Genomic DNA, 16,185 nt, shown 5'->3' with positions numbered 1-16,185 from the left:
TCCCTATCTGTAAAGTGCTTTGAGCTCTATGGAAAGCGCTGTATATGAGTTAAAAGAGAAACCCCATGGTTTGCTCCCCTTTATACTGCCTCACCAGACTACAACACCCTGCATTTCACCCACCATATTTACCTCAGCTGGCCCCACTGGGATTGGGTCTCTGAGAGCCTGTGACCAGTATGAAATGCAGTCAGTCAGGACAGCTTCACTGAAAATAAGTCTGATTTATTTGTTCATAGAAACATAGCAAGCAAAGAGAAACAGGGTTAAAACAATAAACACCTACAGACATTTCCTCTTACCTAAACTGTAATCTTTCCTTGCATGGTTAGGTAGGTTTTAATTTATTCCAGATCCCCCTTCTAAGTCTGAAGGCCAGTAGCACGCTTGCTGTCAGAAAGTGTTGTTAGGCGCTGTTGCATTTTGAGCTTTTTGGCAAATCTAAGTCCTGTGTATCAGAAGGGAAGTCCGAAGTTGCTAGAGCTGGTTGGGAATTTTCTAAGAAAATATTTGTTTTATTAGAAACAATACTGATTCATCAAAACTGAAACAATTCCTGGGAAAGGATCAGTTTTGACAAATCTGATTCTATTTTTTTTTTTTTAATTTTGACATTGTAAAATTTTTCCTTTGGGGGCATTTTTGAAATGCAATGTTTCATTTTCTGGTTTGAAATGGCTTTTGGTTATGTTCATTTTAGTTTATTTACACCAAAATAATTAAAAAAGGTTAAAAATGTAAATCAAAATTCAAACAAAACATTTCAATTGACCTGATTCAAAAAAAATTCCCGAGTATGCATTCGTGAAAAAAATTTGACACTTTGTCTTTACGGAAAACATATTTTTGAATCTTAAAAACTCTTATAGGTCAGGAAAACCTTTTCCCACCCAGCTCTAATCAATAACTGAAACCAGCACCTTCCTTCACAGCAAAACTCCAGATGCTTGACCGAAGACAACATTTGCATGTTGTGATCTGTGTGCATAGGAGTGTCTGAACCAGAATTCCAGATATGGACATGCCCAATTTTTGGAAAAGTTCTAGTCTGGTTCCAAACTGGATGCCTTCATGGTGTTCATCATCTTCAAGTCTGGATGCTCTTCAGCCAGTAATTCCAGGAAGCAGTTTGCTATTTGCTCCGCCCGTTGCACTGATGTGACATGTAAACTGGTCCGCTTTATTCTAAATGGTGTCTTTGTGACAGGTGGGTCTGAGCAGCAAGTTTAATCCAGCCTGAGCTGACAGCGCTGCCTCTTTCCTTTGACAGTCACCAGGCCTTTCTTTCAGCTGCTGGTGTCAGCCTGCCGTCCCAAACACCTGCAGCCCTCATATTTTAGATGGGAAACATGAGCGTTAATATTTTATGATCCATGTTTCTTTGTGTGACAAGGAGCTGACTCAATGGCCGGCTTTATTCTCACAGCAGGAGAATTGCTGTGTCTTGTCCTGTTCTGCAGGGAGCACCGACGTTGATGAATGAGTCTTTCGGAGGCAATCCCACTTTCCATTAGGGTGAGAAAACTCTACAGAGAGGCCGGGGCATTCCAATCAGTTCCAGGAAACTGGTCAAGGTGCTGATTGCGCTGCAGCCTGGAGCTGAGCGGAGTGTGACCAATCTGCTTTTCATTAACTCAGCGGTGTCAGATTTGCTTTTGTTTTGCATTGGCAAACCAAAAGCTTTTGACTGTTTCTGTGTCCTGGGACACAGGAAACGCAGGTTCAAGTCCATACTCTTCCTTAGTCATAGCAGAGTTTTTCAGCCCTGATCGTGCCAAGTCAAGCCTGGTGGTCAGATCTGGGATGCAGGAGACCCAGCTTCAAGTCCCTAGCAGGTTTGAGTCATAGCAGAATATTTCATTGCTAATCTTTTTGAATTAGGGAGAACAGGGACCTGAATGTGGGTGTCCCATATCCCCAAACAATGCCCTAGCCACTAGATTATAGCGTATCAGACTCGCTGTTCTCCAAAAGCCCACTGCATGAAATGTTCATCAGCACTGATACATCTCTTCAAAAAGCAGATGCTTGAACCAAGTTCTACTGCAGGGTTTAAGGCTATATTCATCCACCCATCTTCTTCCTGTGGACAGTGGAGACAAGGAAATTAAAGGAGCAAGACATCATATTTTTTAACAGCGTGAATATTATTGCTGGTGGGAGGGGCAGGATTGACAGCTCTGGAGACTGTCTTCTCTTTCTCCACAAAACAGGTAAAGCATCAGTACAACCTCCCCGACCCAACTAAATGAAAGCAACCCACCCTGAACTGGAAAGATAGCCCATAGAAGAGAAGAGCATATATGGTCAACTATAGGAAAGAAGAGCATAGATGGTTCCATTTCCATAGTCCTTGACCTATCATGTGAGGTCACCAGTTGTGGTGCTTTTCCATTTGTAGACTCTCGTCCAGGGGGAACTGCCACAAAATTGCAGGCAAACAAAATGGCTGCTGAGCTCTGCCGATAAGAGAGCAGCGAGGGACATTGTAGCTCAGTTACATCCCAACACGACCATCGTGACATTGCTGACTGGCAGGCGCAGTGTATGTAGCTCTGGCGTTGGGATGCCTTTTGTTTTCTGAGCATTGCACCTTTCAAGCTCTCAGGACTGTGAGGCAGGCAGCCATTTTGTGTTCATTCCAGTACAGAATGACATGCGCAGTGCCCTGTCTCGCCTGGAGCCTCTGCCTTTGTTCCTCTTTTCTTTTGCAAAACTGAAGGTCACAGTGATTAAAAGGCAGCTGTTTGTTCTTTGTGTAGGGGTGTGGGGTGAGGAAATGTGACAGGAGTGACGCTCCCCTGAACAATATGATGATCAGGTGCAGAGAACTTAAGTTCCTGATTGGCTCTCCTTCTGCTGCTCAGGATGGGGTGATGAAGCAAGGCTGAGAGCCTTGAATGGAAGGATGGAGAGAAACAGTCTCCCCCCCGCCCCAATGACTCAGGGAGGAAAAGAGTCAGAGTTTTGCACCCAGAAGCAGTACTGGGTAAAGTAGACTGGAACAGCAGGGGGCGCTCTCCCTGCACCAGCTCTGGAGTAGGAGGAGGGCTGGGATCGGGGGGAGCGCTGCTTACCCAAGCTAGGGAGAAGAGGGGGAGAGATCTACTTCAAACGGTCCCTCGCTCCCCCTTAGCCGCCCGGTAGCTCCGGGGCTGGGTTGTGCCCCAAAGTGAACCTTCTCCTTTAATATCTGTGTTTTAAAAAAACAACCCCAAACCCCTCTTATCTCACAGCCTGTGATCCCAGTAGGGAGAAGGGTAGCTGGGGGTGGGGCATTAGGATCTGCCCTCAGTACATGCACTGCTACATGGGCCTTGAACTGGGAGCCACTGGGGCCTTTGGATTTCAACAGGAGGTCTTTGGATCATTCTGACGAGATTTTCCTGAAACTCTTTCAGGAGCAGCTTCCTCTCACTGGATGATGAGAGCTGTGGGGTTTGCTTCCTTGACCAACCTCTCATATAACTAACCATCAGATACAATATTTCTCGGCCTCACTCACATGTCTTTTGTAAGGCACAGGACACCCAGTATAAAGCTGTAATGGGTCCGGGTTGAGGGAAGAAGGTAAATGATCCTGACCTTTGATATACAGAGGGCTTTCTCCTTGTTTGTTAGCTGTAATAGCTGTCAACCACCCGTCTCCTATTGTTAGCCTGTTGTTGCCTGTCACAATCACTCCTCCTTTGGAACCCTGTTCCTTTCTCTTGCTCTTTCTTTCTCTTGTAGCACTGGGCTTGGCGAGTAATTTATGTATGACAATGTGAGACTAATTCTGTTATTATGTCAAAGGGAAATTGAATCTGGGGCTTTAGTGCTGCATCTGAGAGAAATCTTCACATGAATCTGGAGTGCAGAAAAACTCTGTTCAATTCATTTGCTTGTCACAATGTCTGCCAAATTAAATCATTATGAAGGGCAGAGTGAAAAGGAGAAATGTGGGGATGAGGGAAAAGCAGAGGGGAAGGGGGAAGTAAAGGAGGAGATGAGGAAGGATAAAGAGAAGAGAGAGCAAGCAAGATAGAAAACATCAGAAAGGAAGGCCTGATTCATTCAAAGGCCTGATTCAGCGGTTCATTCCCAGTTCAGCAATACATTTCAGATTGTGCTTTACTTTAAGCAAATATTTAAGTCTTGTTGAAGCCAATGTGACTTAAGCACATGCTTAAATGCTTGGCTGAATTGCTTCATGCATCCCCAGACCAGGAAGCAAAATAAATACAAGACCCTGTTCTGATCTCAATACTTCAGCGGAGTTACTCCTGGTTTGCACCAGTGTAAGTGGGAACAGAATCAGAGCCCTGAGGGTTGGTGGAAGAAAGAACAGAGGCTGGGTACAATGGTGGATTAATTCTAGCATGCTTATGTCTATTCTCATCTCATAGAATGTCCTGCAGTTCTTAAGGAAACCACAGCTATGCTCAAAGCATTGCATTGTCTCCTGTCTTTCTCAATCAGCCTGACTGCTGGTGTCTCTATTAAAAACTGGTCCTCTCTTAATTTATTGCTCTCTGAGAGATTTACCCTATTTAATTTGTTTGGTACAAAGTGCTAGATCAACAGCCCTGGGAGTAGCATCCTCCATCCACCAAACAAGTGTAGCACGGGCAAACTTCCTTCCCACCGCTCCACTAAGCCTGATCTAGGGAAACCACCCCCCTGCAGTTGCCCATTCCTAGTCTTTCTGCTGGAAGCTGTTCAGCAAGAGGCAGTTCAGAGCCTATAGGGATGTAGGTCTGAATCATGGCTCATGTAAGGGATCAGAGTGCAATTACACGAGGGATGAATTCCAACCATGATCTCCACTTTACATATGGGAAAACAGTGGCACAGAAAAATGAAATAACTTGCCCCAGGGTCAAACAGCAAGTCAGTAGCACAGGAAAAATCGTTTTGTGATTGAGGTATTGGACTAAGACTCAGGAGAAAGTGAAGAGGGAAGTGTTACTTACCCCTCCATAACACAAGAACCAGGGTCACCTGATGAAATTTGTAGGCAGAAGGCTTAAAACAAACATAAGGAAGTACTACTACTTCACACAATGCACAGTCAACATGTGGAAATCATTGCCAGGAGATGTTGTGAAGGTGAAAAGTATAAATGGGTTAGAAAAAGAACTAGATAAGTTCATGGCAGATAGGTCCATCAATGGTTATTAGCCAAGATGGTCAAGGATGCAACAGCATGCTCTGGGTGGCCCTAGCCTCTAAAAGCCAGATGCTGGGATTGTATGACAGGGGATGGCTACTGCAAATTGCCCTGTTCTGTTCATTCCCTCTGAAGCATCTGGCACTGGCCACTGTCAACAGACAGGATCCTTGGCTAGATGGACCACTGGTTTGACCCAGTGTGGCCGTTCTTATGATATCTGGATTCAGTTCCCAAGCCTACTGGGCAATCTGGCAAATCACATAATCTCTCTGTGCCACAGTTCCCCATCTGTAAAATGGGGATAATAATCTTTCCTTTCTCCACCTTTTGTCTTTTCTAATTAGATTGCAAAATCTGCGTCTGTTCAGGACCGAGCACAATGACCTCTGTTGATGTATCTAGGCGCTATTGTAATAGCAATAAAATAACAAGACAGGAAATACAACCGAGGGAACAAATGTAGCCGTGGTCTGCTTATATCAGGATTCCTGCATTCCGGTTCCCCATCTTTGATCTTAAAGGAATTAGGCCATCTCACTCACCAACTTAAACACACTGTGTTTAAACAACAAACTGAAAGAGCAGAGAAAATGAAAGGGGGCCAGCTCTGTACAATGCTTTGACCGAGCTGGGCCTTTCTGTTGTGCGTTAATGAGGCACTTTCACAATATAGCTCCAAAATTCTTGCTTATTTCTTCCATACAGATTTGTTGCATCTTTTATGTTGTTCAGACCTAGACTTCTTTTGTATGTGCTTAATTATGAGGAGGTTACTTATGATCCTGCTTGTACTAGTTTGCTCTCCGCAAATCCAGTGCAAGCAAAGATGCCCGTTTCACCGCCCTCTGTACCTCCCCCGTTCTATGCCAGTCATCACTCTGGTGCTTGATGCCATCTTACTATTAATTAGGATGTGTAATCTCTGGGATTGTTATTTATTAATAGATTGTTCCGAGCTCTGGAAAGTTCATTTTTAGAACAGGAGGATGAGAGAGATCCAGGGGAACAGATGGACACATGGAAATATCAGAGGAAGGACTGGTTAAAATTCTAGTCACGCTCAGAACCTTGACAAAGGATAGAAAACAGAATCAATCATAATTATCTAGGAGAAAAGCGATCAGTCTGTGTTTAAAAATAAGCACTTTGTGCATTAAGCTCACAATGCCAGACTTCCGAGAGTTTCGACTGGTGGATACAGATCCTGAGATGGAGAAAAACGATTGGGAAAGAATGATTCTACTGTTGAGTGTGGGAAGCTGCGGAGGTCGAATTACCAGGAGCTGGAAAAGTGGGAATCTAAGCCTAAAGCACAGGGAAAGTAGCTGTATTCGAGTGCCGTGGCCTGGTTCTGACTGGTCTCAGGCTATCACAGGCCTTTGAGTTTGATTCCCTAAAAGCCAGGACATTTTTTTACCCCGAATGTGCTAGGGGTGAAAAGTCACCCCCGTACAGAATGCCTGCACTGCTTGAGTCTCTCAAAGCCCTAAAAATAAGGCTCAAGTGATGCAAAGGAGTGGTGCTGTCCCCCTGTGCAGGAGGGGAATTTTTATCCACAGTTTATAAAATAGACTAGGAAGGAAATATCCTGAGACTCCATGTCAGGGATTTCTTTCCCAGTATGGACATCTATCCACTGGAACTCTCAGCAGGCTGGTCAAGTGAGGATTGAGGAGGTGGGAACCATAATGACAGTCAACAGATAGCAGAAGGGAGGGTGTTGACACCCAGGAATACGTGGTAAGCAGAGGTATAACTAGGAGCCATTCAAGGCTATTGAGAAAGGGAAAAATTAGCTTGGATGTCAGGAAAATGTTCCCAACCAGGAAACCTGACAGTTTTAAGATCCATCTCCTCAAGATCATGCAGCATTGCTCTCTACAATACATTTTTCTAGTGCTTCAGTCCAGACTGAACAAAGCACTAGAAATGGACTGTAGGGAACAATACTGCATCACCCTTGGGGACATGGAGTGAGTTACCAGATTTCTTTTTCATTTCTGGCTTCTATGATTTGTTATCCAGTAGAAGGAGCAGTGGAAGAAGGCTTCAGAACAGAAGGTTCTGGAAGGAGCTGGCAGGACCGGTAGGAGGGTTCTATTTTCCAAAACTAGCCTGGGTGTGTTCTCTGTCATCCTAGGCCTTGTCTACATGCACAGGTGGAAAAGATTTAACCAAATAGGAGGCAGTGTCTCCTAATGGCTAAGAGCACTGGACTGGGATTTAGGAGACCTCTGTTCAGTTCCTGGTTCTCCCACTGGCCTGCTGGATGACTGTGGGCAAAGTCACTTCACCGCTTTGTGCCTCAGTTCCCTTATCTGTAAAATAATGACGACTCTGACCTTTGTAAATGGCTTTGAGAGCTACTGAAGAAAAGCGCTGGGTAAGCATTTAAGTATTATTAAATTGGTTAACCAAATCCATTTAGAAACTGATTTAGTTAAATGGATGCGACTCCCTTGTGTGGACACTCTTAAATCAGTTCGAGTGCCTGTTATAGTTGTAGCTTAAGTCAATTTCTGACTGACAAGCTAAATAGACGTCACTCTTAAACTGACTTGCGAATGATGACACCAGGGGATTGCACCCCCTTGGTTTTGAAACCAATTGAGTTAAATCAGTACAACTTTTGTACGCAGGCAAGGTCTCATTGTATGTTTAACAGATTGAGCAATTGGTGAAAGGTGCCAGACAAACAGACCTGAAAGCTGGAATCGTCCATTTATCCACTGATTCAGCAGAGCAACAGGGACCCCAAATGCAAGCTTCCTCTACAATGTTCCCTACCAACCTGTATGTGGAGGGCAACTCTTGGGGTAATTCAGTCTTCCCTGCCCATTATTGTTTTTACTACTAGGATAAAGGACTTAGGTCCATTCATCTTCCAAGTGCTTTATAAACAAAAAAGTACAAAGACTCTCAAGACCCCAGTGAGGCTGTGTTTTCCCTACTTTGCAGATGAGTAAACTGAGGCACAGAAAGGTGAAATTACTCATCCAAGATGTCTGTGTGAGTTGATGACAAAGGACAGACCAGAACCTTGTATGCCTGACTTCTAGAATCTACTAAGAGTTTGCTAGATTGCACTTGGCTTTTAAATAGGTTGATTGTTGCTCCAATTCTTCCTTCTTTCACTGCATGTCAAATCAAAGGTCAGTTACTTTCAGATGCATTGCTAAAAAAGACTTTAATTGCATCCAATTTCGAACAAACATACTTCTCCCCTATTATCATGAAACTAAATTTTCAGATGTCCCTTGCAAATCAGGGAGTGCTGCTATTCTGAGCTGTGTTTCAGTAATTGGTTAATATTGGAGTTACTAGGTAGAAAGCAAAGGGCTTTTCAGAATCCCAAAGCTCACGTCATGGCTCTTTCTTCACATGAGGTTATTTCTGTCTGGCTTTTGGATGCAGTTTCTCCCTAAAACCACTATATATTTCTAAGACAATAGAAGATGATGTGCATTTAGCATTTGCTTTCTCTTATCCATGCCTGGTCCTTACCTTAGCGCCAAGGTGTTTATTCAGGACTTTTGCCAAGAGATTGCTGTGCTGACCAAAGGGGATCTACCTCTAGTTAATTAACTAACCTGTCTGTAGAGAAAGTTGCTTCCCTGACCTTACCCTTGTAGCTGTCTGTAAAGACATCTACATGAAAGTACTACATCATCCTGTCTGGAATCCTGGAGATTTCCTAACGCATGACACACAAGGTCATTTGTAACTCTTTCTTGCCCTGAATGAGCAGTGTTTTCCTTTATCTCTTAGAATTACTTCTGGGTTCTTTAGCTCTCCGCCACGCCTAATGCCTCTTGCTCTGTCTCACAACCCTGGGCAATTCAAGTGCATTTAGCAATCCAGTGCTTCTTTTACCACCCCCACCACCCCATTGTACACAGACATGGCCCTCTCTAACCTATGTATCCCCTTTATCTATTGCTTCCTCTCTCTAGCTGTAACCTGAGAGAGGAAGGAAATGAATCATGTTTTGGTTCTTGACATTTGCACCTTGACTACAACAACAACAAAAGCTTTTTTAAGAATTGTAAAGATCCTTAGGTGGTTTCTGTAAGAATTATTGTGATGTATTTGGGATCACGCCTGCATGGCTTCCTGAAGACATTTTTCTAAGTGCAGCAAATTGAAATTATAGTTTAACATCTGGGAGCTGAATCTTGAGGGTCTTCACTCCGTTTTTTTGTTTTGTTTTAGTCCTTATATGGGCAAAACTTCTATTGCTCTCAATAAGAGTTTTGCCTGAGTAATGATGCCAGGATTTGGGATGAAGCAACATAGAAATTGTCATATTGGATCCTAAGGCAATCTAGTCTGGTATCTTGCCAATGGGAGCCAGCACCAGCTACTATAGAGGAAAACATAAGAACCCCACAGGAGGTCGATCTGGGATAATCTGCCTCCACATCAGGTCTCATCCTGATCTCTAATAGTCAAGAATTGATTCAAGCCCTAATTCATGAGGTTTAATGTACCTTTGACCATTTTTATTAGTATTGCAAGTATAACTCTGGATATTCTTGTTATCCAGGGATATTCTAGTTATCCAAAGCACAGCAGACATTGACTAATATAGGATACAAGCAGAACTGGTAGTAAAATGTCCAATTCCACAATTGTTTTGATGGGTGAGGAAGAAAAGCAAAACTCCCTTCCCAAATTCCTGATTTTCAGCCGGATCTAGAGATCAGCCACCTCCCGGATTTCATTGCCAATGACTAGCATTACGAACCCCAAGTGTTCAAAGAACAGGACTCAGAACTTTGTCAAGCCTTTGGAATTGATTTGGAGCAGGTCAAAAGACAGACATTTTATTTTCTGGCAGCGCTTTAAGATCCCAGCTGAAATCAGGGCCCTGTTCTGCTAAGCTTTCCACATACACATAGTGAGAGACAGTGCTTGCCCTGAAGAGTCAACGGTAGAAATATCCAAGGCAAAGAAAGTACAGAAGGGGATGTGCAGGCATGAAGTGACCTCCTGGGGTCATATGGCAGGGCATTAGAGGAGCTAGGAAAGAACCTAGGTATCCTGACTGTTAGTCCAGTGCCCAGTCTGCTAGACTACAGTTTCTATTTATTCAGAGCTAGTTTGCCCATCCCTTGTTAGATGGAGGAGTTCCAAGCCAGTGGTGTAAATGGTGCACAATCTGGAAATGAATTCTCTATCTTGTATGACCAAGCTCACCTTGAAAACATTGCTTAGTCCAGGCCTTCCTTTGCCCTTCAGAAGAACACCTAGCAGGAGAAACTAATGTCTGAAAATGCTGCCAATCCATCATAAGAGGCAGTGGATCAACTTGAGCTCCCGTCCATCCTTGGTTCTCATAAACCATTTGGTCCGTGGCCCTGGGAGACAGGAAGACGTACTCCTCTTCAGCCTCGTCTCAAGGGGAGCTTGAGAGGGGCTGAGGGGTGATGGATGGCAAGTTTAGAAAACTAAGCCTGAGAGATCAATAGAAGAATATACACCCAATGCATCATGTAAGCTCCTCTTGTCTGTGCAGTACTAAATCAAAAATAATGAATGGCAGACTCTTCAGCCTTGGCACCCCCAGTCTTCCCCAGTGGAATGGCATCCAATGACTGATATAGATTATGCCGTCCACCAGCATATTTCCTTCACTCTCCTAATAGTTTTGGCATTGAGTCATGATGCTCTGTTTTTAATATCCTCTCCTTCCCCCAGTGCTCCCCACCTCTTTGCCATTTAATTTCCATCTCGTAGGCACGCTGCCCATCTTCGCTCGCACGCTCTTCATGCACGGAGGCAATCTACAGCAGGATAAGTTACTTCGGTGGCTGCTTTGTTTATTTATTTTTTAAACCAGCCGCGTCTCCCCGGGGCTGTGTTCCAGCAATATTAACAAACTATGATCCGTCAGTAGCTTGAACACCTCACTGACTTGGAGATGATTAGCTCCACTGCTCGTCAAACCCAAGGGCCGCGTGCGGAGTCAGAGGACCTGGGAAATGAAGTGGACCGTGGCGACGAGAGAGCTGGTGGGAGTGGAGGTGATGCTGAAGAGCTGTTAGTGTGTATGCCATGCACCAAAGAATAGCTGCACTGGGGAGTGTCCTGAAATGAGCAAACTGCTTTGTCTGATTTTGGGTTTTTTTTTGCAAGTTGATATTTGAAATGATTTCCCCCCAAAGGATCAATGCAGGAATTCACATAAAAGTTACAGAGCCTTATTCTTTATCACACCTTGCAGCTGTAAGGTCACTTATTCCTTTGACAAGTGGACACAGTTGTCATGCCATCTCTGTATGCAAGCCGTGCATTGTATACCATACATGCGCGGTCTCACTGCAAGGAGGATGCCATTTGCACCACCTAAGGCATGCGAGTGAGTTGCTCTTTAACTTATTAAAACTGTCACGATACTCCACTAAGTGATATCTTTTTATGTATTTGTACTGAGGTAGCACCTACTGGCCAGCGCCCCATTATACGGGGCGCTGTGATCCTACCACATCAGATTTTTCTGCTCAACCCAATGGGGATATTCTACATCCATGATGCCCTCAACTTGCATGGTTGTAGAAGATGATGTAGTGTCTAATTTTTGCTCTTTCACTGGTGTAATTTCATTGGAGTCAATAGGGAGCGAGTGGGACCAGGGAGGTGCAACATGATGGAGAATCATGTTGTAAAACAAAGCAGTGAGAAGCATGCAAACAATTCTAGGTACATAGAGTGAGACTCTGACTCCATTGAACTTAGTAGCAAAGTTCCCATTGATTTCAATGGGGCCAGGGTTTCACCTTCTGTCTTGAGATCTTTGAGTTTCAAAAGGATTTATTATAGGATAGACGCAATAACACCCCAATATCCTGTGGAAAACTCTGCTACATAGCCAGGACTAAGCCACAATCCTCAAGGGTGAGTTGAAGTAAACACAGAACAAAGAACAACGGTAGCTAATAATAATAATAATAAGAAGAAGAATAATAAATAATGATAATAATAATTAATAATAAAGATAAAATGAGATCTTGATCCAGCCACAGCTGCTGGAAAGAAATATCAGGGAAAGAAGGCTATATTGCCTGTATTATCTAGTAAATTGATCAATTGCTGCATCCCAAATTTTGGTGCCATGGATTGGCTCACTATTAAGTGAGGATCCCACTCCTCTGGGTTTTGGGGAGGGGGGTTAGTTTTAGAATGGAGGCATTGCAACATTCAAATAACCTTTTAATTTTCACTTGTACACCAAGGTTAAAATATCACCCGTGGGGAATTACAGCAAGGCTGGTAGGGTTGTAACACGGATGGGTGCAAATCTGTGACTGTATGTCACAGGCCTGGAAGTATATATCTCTCCTAGGCACTTAAATGGCCACCACTGGTTTAGGATCTGGGCGCTTTGCAAACACTATTGGATTTCACCTCACAATCCCCTTGTAAGATAGGGAACCTGAGGCACAGAAAGATTAAAGGCCTAATCCAAAGTCAATTCAAAGGGCTTTTGAACCGGCCCAGATCCTCAGAGGTATTTAAGTGCCTAACTCCCATTGATTTAAATGGGAGTTAGGAGCCTAAATATCTTTTGAGGATCTGGGTCAAAGTGAGGTCACACAAGGAGTCTGCACAGGCTGGAACTGAACCCAGTTCTCCCAAGTCTCCACTAGGTGCCTTAACCACAAACCTTCCCTTCGTCCAAGTTTCTCATTCCTTTAAAGGACTTCGCTGAAGATTAGGACAGGGACTCTCAAGCTAGCACTAACTAGTCTAGGCTCCTGCTGCTTGGAACTCAGCCCCACAGCTGCTTCCCCTGTTTACTGAGATGGATAGGGTGGCTCCCTGACCCCTGGATATGGACCCATCCATCTCTGTCTCTTTTCTGTGGACATTTATGCCTTCCTGCCACGCCATTGCAAAAAGCAGGATGAGTGACTGAGGGGGATGTACCCATTTGATGCCTTACCTTCCCCTTTCCCCAGCTGCATTGTAGCCTTCATAAGATGAATGTTTGTTCGGTCACACCTGCTCACTTGAATAATTTCCCTTTAAAGGAGGCCACTTACCAGTAATTCATTACCTGCCTTGGTTAGCATAAACAAGTCTGTGGGAGGTGGGCTCAGATTCCTCCATCTCTTACTGTTTACTGGCTGTGGTTGCTATTAACTGTGACCAGTACATTTCCCTGTGCCTCTCCAACATAATCGAGTCACATTCCAGGCAGCTGTGTCTGTTTTCATTGTCTGCTTTTGTGCCATAGGTGGGAAAAAAATCAGAGCTGCTCTTTCGGAGGAAAGCACATGCCAAGGCTGTTCTGATCTGTTGTACCTGATGTGGCAGATGGTACAGAACTGTAATTCAGTATTTCTTACCAAGCATCAAACTCTGTTGTGCCAGCCTGGACTGACGGCACATTGAGATGGATAGGGAAGTTGGTATAGTTCCTGTCGGCCATCTTCTTGCCTATAATTTTGGGGCCAGATCCTCAGATGGTGTAAACTGGCATAGCCATGCTGATTTCAATGGAATCATGATGGTTTACACCTGTTGAGGCTGTGGCAGTTTTATTTCAGTTTAGCCACCAGCTAAACTCTTCTCTCTCCTTGCAATGTCATGGTCTTTGCTCCCCTCCACAGAAAACAGCTCCCATTTTCTACAGAGTATTTTTAACATGTGAAATTTCTCCTTTGCCTTTTTGAGGATGCAATTGACTTTGGGCAAACAAACCTGGCTTGAGCATTAAGTCTAAGTAAGATCTACAAAACAAGCCAAGTTGGATATTCTAAGCTTTCTCTATTCTATTGTTCTCTGAGCATGGTGTGTGAACAAACCTCAAAGAGAAAAGCATTATCTGCTTAGTGATTCAATATCTCAACAACTCAACTGATTGCAATCAGACTTTCCAAGGGATGAAACTGAACACAGAACCCAAAATGAATCTGAATAATTTATGAGAAACTAAAAAAGTGAGTTATATTATCAACACTAGCCATAGACTTTCTTCTAATGCTGCTTTAGGCGCATTACTTTAGATAGTCTCTATGGGTGTAATTCATTCCTTTGCAGAAGGATCAGCACAAATCCAATGCACCACTTAAGCCTTATTCTGAGGTCTTCAGGGACAATTTAAGTAATGCCTAGGCCTTTTTCTGCTCCTCTGCACAGGTGGGAATTTCACCCAATTTTAGTTTGCTGAGTGTCTCCGCTGAGACCTTCAGAGAGACAAATTTCCTGCTGTGTACGCTGGAATCCCAGGAATGAATGGGCTCATTTCTGAAGCAGCGATAAGCTGTCTTGTGACAATATTTATGTCTAAAAATACAGCTATTGAACACAATAATTATCACCTTTTGTAATCATTTGTAACTTGGCAGTTTCCCATTATATATACCTATTTCCCCATAGTGATTGTGACGAGTCTATAGACTCCTCCACAGCTGAGGCATTCAAGCATCTGCAATAACACATCCTGATTCAGAGCTCAACAGGACATCAATTTAAATGGGGGAAATGAACGTTCCGATTAGAAACGGTAGGCCTCCTTCCCCACCCATTTTTTATGGAACCACCGCAGTGTAAAACTGGAGTGGGGAACGAAGGCTGTGTGTCTGTATGTAGCTTCTAGGCATAGTGACATGTTCTCTGGGTGCTGATCCCTGACATTTCGAGGGGTTTGCAGCTGTATAAGGTTGCCATTTGACAGGTGAATTTCAGTGCAGGCTATTGTCATCTGTGGTAATATGTGGTCCGTATTACCATAGTATATGAGCACCTAACAACTCTGTTGTGAGGTAGGAAAATACTATTACTGACCCACAGAGGATCTAAGGGTGTGTCTACATGGTAATGAAAAACCTGTGGCTGGCTTGTGCCAGCTGACTCGGGCTTACTGGGCTATTTAATTGTGGTGTAGTCATTTCGGCTTGAGCTGCACCAGTGATCTGGGAACCTCCTACCATGCAGGGTCCTAGAGCCCAGGCTCCAGTCTGAGCTCAGACATCTACACTGCAATTAAACAGCCCTTTAGCCTGAGCCCTGCAAGCCGAAATCTGCTAGCACAGGCCAGCCACAGGGGTCTAATTGCCATGTAGACATACCCTAAGTGACTTCCCTCAAGCCATACAGGAAGTTCATCGTTGAGGGACTTGAACCCAAGCCCCAGGCTACTGCCCTAATCAGTGGACCATCCTTCCTCTTATCCTTAGAGAGAGAGAGAGACACTGTGCTCGCCCTCACTAAGGGATCACTTGGTTTTGGACACGTTTTGCTGACTCAAAAATAAAACACATCAAGGTTGAAAGTTGCTGCGTTCCCCCTCAGGTCTATGGAGAAGCATAAGAGAAAGGATGTCGAAAACGACCGCTGATTTGGAAACTCTTTTGTCCTTAGATAGCAAAGTGGTTTCTACTGTAGGGTTTTTTGTTTTTTTTTCTGTACAGATTGTACTTCCTTCTTTGTAGCGTGTTATATAATGTCTCTTCACATTCTTCTCCATTGTCACAGTGGTGTGTGAACTTAATAGTGAGATCTCTGAAACAAATGTTCCCCTGAACTTATATAGAAGGCACTGTGTGTGGGTGGGTGGGAGAGGTGGGAGAAATGAGATATAAATAGTTGACACTGTGTATATGTAATGCAGTGATTCCCTCTTATTTACCCATGAGCTGTATCTAAAAGCTTTGCAAACAAGTGAGAGCCGTCTTCTTAAAATAAATATACAGAATGGGCCAGATTCTCAGATGGCATAAATCAGCATAGCTCTGCTGGTGTCAATGGAATGATGCCCATTTATACCAGCTGAGGATCTGGAGATCCCAAATTCAACCCCTGGTCTCGACCGAAGAGGAGGGTCATTACATGTACAATAGACTAGATTATGCTGGCTAGGTTTTCTAAATACATTTTGTAATTAGTGAATTTTGGTGCAGGGGGAAAGGTTCGGTTTTGACTAACTTGGGAGCTGAAGACTTCTATGCCCATAAAGGGTGTAGCATGGGCTGGAAATCTCATGGTACCCTGCTAATGTGCCTTGATCTGTTGTCACACCAGAT

The sequence above is a fragment of the Trachemys scripta genome, chromosome 21 (genome assembly GCF_013100865.1).
Source record: "Trachemys scripta elegans isolate TJP31775 chromosome 21, CAS_Tse_1.0, whole genome shotgun sequence".
Lineage (NCBI taxonomy): Eukaryota > Metazoa > Chordata > Testudines > Emydidae > Trachemys > Trachemys scripta.
This window is presented reverse-complemented; position numbering follows the sequence as displayed.